This window comes from Chinchilla lanigera, unplaced genomic scaffold, assembly GCF_000276665.1.
Source record: "Chinchilla lanigera isolate Chin_1 unplaced genomic scaffold, ChiLan1.0 scaffold00066, whole genome shotgun sequence".
NCBI lineage: Eukaryota > Metazoa > Chordata > Mammalia > Rodentia > Chinchillidae > Chinchilla > Chinchilla lanigera.
In genome coordinates this window covers 6,445,979-6,451,210 of record NW_004955467.1, presented here as the reverse complement: position 1 = coordinate 6,451,210, position 5,232 = coordinate 6,445,979, and positions in this window count along the sequence as shown.

The following is a 5,232-nucleotide window of genomic DNA, read 5'->3' as shown; positions in this document are numbered from 1 at the left end:
GCATAAACATGTAAACATCCCAGCACTTGGGAGACTGAGGCAGGAGGATCATTGCAAATTTAAGACCAGCCTGGGATACAAAGTGAACTCAAGCCCAGCTTGAACTGCATGGTGAGGCCTTGTCTCAAAAAGCCAAAAAAATCACCTCAATTGAGAACCACTACTTTAGAACCTTAGGGTGGGGGCAGGAGGCAGGACTTGGGTAGACTCTGTGGGGACTGGGCAGATCCACTAACTCTACAATCTAAAGCAGAGCCCCCTCACGCCAAATCAGGTTGCCACCTGTTTTTAGAAGTCAGGGCTTATTGGAACACACAGACCCATTCACTGTCATGTTCTCTCTGCTGCTTTCTTGCTATGTATAAGCGGCAGTGTTGATTACATGTGAGACAGACTGTCTGGTGGGGTCTACAAAATTTAAAACAGTTATTATTTGGCCCTTTACAGAAGAGTTTGCAGACCCTTGTTCAGCCCCTGTTCAGGTGGTATGTGATTAGAAAGGACACAGGCCCACATCTCTACCCACTATATCCCATGCAAGGCAAATAGGAGGTCCTCCATCCTGGGAGTGATGGGGGTGCCCGCTCCTAGTGGTTTCCTATGTGTGCAGTGGTGAGCTAAGGCCCAGCAGGACTGGGGCCAGTCTGATTTTACACTGCTACCTGGCTTGTGGCCAAGCTCCGCACACCACTTGGACAAGACCAAGGCTCTGCCTACCCATGGGGTAAACAAGAGCCCTATATAGAGCCCCAGGAGGAAGGAATCAAGACAGCAGGTTGTAGAGGGGGTCACAGGTATACACAGCATTTGAGAAGAGAGGAAGAGGGCAGGAAGGACATGTACACTCACCAGTACATGCATGCGTTCATTAGGTATTTATGGAGCACCTGCTGAATCCTAGGCAGTATATGGAGGGCATGAGGATCAAGACACTGTCCTGGTCTTCCTAGACTTGAGAGACTTATGGAGAGACAAGCAAGGAAGGGATGATGATCCAGAGGAAGCACAGAGGTGATGACAGTACGGAGGAGGCACTTGTTCTGGTCCTGCCAGTGAGGCAGACAGGACTTTGTGATAAGACACTTGATGCCCATGTGTAGCCACAAGTGGGTTCTGTTCCCCTCCTGCTAACAGGGCAGATGTGAAGCCCTATGTCCCAGGTCAGTTCCTAAGCAGTCACCTATTCATCAGTTCAAGTCTGTGGCCAATTTTCATTCCCCTGAGGGGAGGGCCTTAGCTTCCCTGCTGTTTATTTTGTACAAACTGCAAGAAATGCCAGGCAGTTTGCAGTGACCAAGTAGTCTAGCAGAGGTGGCAGCTCTGCCCAGTCACCATCCTCTTCCTGTCTTCTACCTCATCTCAATCCAAATCCTACCTCTGCTTTTTCTCAGCCAACATATGTTTTGTCACCTATGGAGGGCAATTCCAGGTGGCAGTGTACTGTGGATGGCAGTTTTGCAGGTGGCTGGTTCAGCACCAGGCTCTGTATTCTTAATAGCCAAATCTAGCGTAATGTTGGTTCACCAGAGAGTCACAGCAAGCAATTTATGAATGAATGAGTTAATGATTAAATGAGTGAGTGAATGAATGAGTGAAAGAATGAATGAGCCAATGCCATTCTAAGGACCCGAGAGAGAGGAAGGTGGTGTCCAGCTCTAATTTCTCACACCTGTCCGACACTGAATAGTTCATATGGCACTTTAAAACTTTACTTCATGAATCACACCTCACAGAGTTTCTGAGGTCAAAAGAGTGAGTGTTGCTCGTCAGTCAAGGGTTCTTTGATGGTAAACAAAGGGCCTTTGCTTTTTGGTGGTAGGAAAATGGCTTTGGTGAAATTAATCAGAAAGGACAAGTACAGCAGGGAGACAAAGAGATAGACAGATGGAGGGCAAAACTATAGAACTGGTTCTCAGAAAGGGTCCTGCAGAGTAGGAATGTGCCTCTTCAGGGTAACACTCCTGCTCCAGGATCCTAGCCTCAGGGATGGCATCAGATGTACTTAGTTTAGGGTAGGCATCCAGTGTCTCAAGCTACAGGCTGGACAAAGCCTGCTCAAAGTCCGTTGGGAATTGCTGACTCACAGAACCCACCCTGGTGCTCGCTCATTCTCTCCACCTACTCTGCTTCCCCTAAAGCCAAACCTCATTTCCTTCCAGCTACCCAGGTTAGGGTAGGCATGCTCAGTTTCCTGGTCACCCATGCTGGGAGAAGGGAGCCCTTCTGCTCTTACAATTCTGCAGCTAAGTTATTCCATAACATCATTAAGTGATCAGCCTTCTCCTGAAAGCTCTCTTCTCCCTGGTCTTGTCTCCCTGACTATCTAACCAACAACAGAGAGATCTCTGCATGTTGCCCATCTAATTGTGTCCCATCCCTCGTTTCAAATAGCACTTTCAAATAGCACTGTACTGCCCATGGCATGGCTTTCCACCTTCTGTGACCTTGACTTACTGTAAGAAATTTATATAACCACTTATTTTATGATGCACTTATTTATATAATGGAAGCAAATTTGTAAGTACCAATACTTACCTGAGTTTCTACTCTGTATCATTTTTGTAAACCTCTGGCCAAGGCCCACTAAATTGATTGCATAATCAACCAGACAGTGACTATCAATTTGAAAAGTATTGGTTCCAAGAATGAAGTTGAAGTCTTTTAGAAGAGAGTAGAAGGATTCTTGGTGCTACCCACCTCCCAGGCCTCCCCTGTTTGCTCTGGTTCAGATTCTTATAAATTTCTGTTTCTTTATGTTCTTTTTATTTATTTATTTATTTTTAAAAATAAAAGAAGGAAAACATATTAACAAACAGACATCCACTTACAAAATAGCATAAGAACAATACAAACAAAACAGAGTTACAGACAAAGTTGTAGGAAATTAACCGTGGTTGTTGTATTACTTATTGATGTCTTCAAAGTGGTTTCTCAGGAAAACAAATAGAGACATACAAGATTGATCAAACAAGTAATCATTAACTGTTCCTTTCTGTAGAGCAATAGAACACAGTAGTACAACTATGTTAGCTATCCTGTATACACATACTTGCATAATTTCCCCTTCTCTCTCTTTTCTTTTCCCACACCCTAGTTGCCCTTTATTTTTGAGCGTTTTCCTTTCGTTTCACAGTGTCTATCATACCTCCTGGTTTTTATTCACTCTTTCAGGTCTTACACTAGTGAGACAGTACAATGCTTACACATGCAGGTCTGATATATTTCACTTACGAGTATGGTCTCTAGTTGTGACCACAAAGACCCAGTCCAAAAATGGGCACCTGAGATGAATACACACTTCTCAGATAAAGAAACAGAAATGGCAAACAAATACATGAGAAAATGTTCAACATCATTAGTCATTTGAGAAATGCAAATTAAAATAACATTGAGATTTCATCTCACTCCAGTAAGAATGGCTATCATTAAGAAATCAACCAATAACAAATGCTGGCAAGGCTGTGGAGAAATAGGAACTCTTTTCCCCTGCTGGTAGGAATGCAGACTGGTGAAACCACTGTGGAAATCAGTTTGGAGATTCCTCAGCAAACTAGGTCTAGAGGTCCCATTCAACCTAGCTATTCCTCTTCTGGGTACTTTCCCAGAAGATCTGAAAACATCATATCACAGTGATATATGTACACCCATGTTCATAGCAGTGCAATTTGTAATTGCTAAACTATGGAAGCAACCCAAATGTCCATCCACTGAGGATTGGATAAAAAAATTGTGGTACTTTTGTATAATGGAATCTTTCTGTTCTTTTATGCATCTCATGCTGGGTTTCACTCTGGTGCCTTTGTTCACCCCAGTCTCTCTTTCCCACCTCCCTACCTCATTCTTCAAGAATCAGCTTGTCTCCTTGAGGTGGATCTTCTTTGATGCCCCCAGAGCACCTCGTATGTGGTGCTTGTGTCTGCTTAGATGTCTACAAAGTGGGCACCACTTGCCTCAGAATCATGCATGGTCCCAGGTCCCACCACAGGCCTATGGAATCAGTCTTTGATGAATCTGAATTTTTACCTAACTATCCCAGGTACTGTTATGCCCATGAACATTGACATTTGAACCTTACTGTTCTTGAGATTATCACTTCCTCCAGGCTGAGCTAGTCATCATGTATGTCCTTTTGTGATAGCTGTCCAGTGTCTCACCTGCCCTACATTTAGGGAATTCTCTGCCCTACATCTTGATGGGAGGTAAAACCCATCTCCCTACAGAAGAGGAAAGGTCCAGACATTACTTTCCTAGTCCCCTGACAGGGAGCATGGGTATGTGGTTCACAGACTCACATTATCTGGGACTTTAAATCAGGAGCTGTGATAAAAAGCAGCAGAGATGGGGAAGGATGCAGGAGCGAGTGGTGGTATCTTCACAGCAGTGAGTAGAGTGAGTTGGGAACCCCCAGGATGTGTGTGGCAAGATCTCTGCGTGATTTTGGCTTAGTCCCTCCTTAGCTTTCCATCCTCAGAGTATGGCTCACCAGTTTCGTGGCTATTCTGGGAGACAGTTGGTAGCCTTTGAATTCATTACCTTTCTTAAGTCCAGCAGAGTTGATTTCCTTTACCGCTTGTAAGTACAGACCCTTACAAATATACTGTTACTGGAGGTTTAAAGACACAAGGCTCAGCCATCTAACCCAAAATACCAATGAGAGAGAAAAGCCATGGTGAAGGGCAGGAAGGGAGCTTTAATCTGTACAGCCACACCAGGAAGGAAATATACAGAGCTTTAAGATCTGTCTTTGCGGGGCTGACAGAAGCTTTGGTGTTTTACAGAAGAAGAAACAAAGGCAAGGGTTGGGGGTTGTATGGAGGGCTGGGTAGGGAATCCTGTGAGGTTGCTCCAGAGAAGTCCTTGGGGCCTGGATGGCAATCTGGTGCTATGTGATACCTGCTCCTGCTGGGGCCTGGGAGTTCATCACAGGGGTCTGCTAGGTTCTGAATTCATGGAATCTGGTACGACTCAAGTTTAGGGCAATGACTGGGGACTTCTAGGTATGGCTCCAGACTGGAACAAGATGTGAAAACTGACAATTGAACGTCCCTGAAAATCTCACTTCAGTCATGAAGGAGGATGATATAGGTTAGGTAAATTTAGGGTTAGTAATCATTATATCACTAGTTTTTATTTTATTTTATTTTATTTTATTTTTTATTTATTTATTTATTTTTTTTGGTTTTTCTCCGGTACCAGGAACCGAACTCACGACCTTGCGCTTGCCAGGCAGGC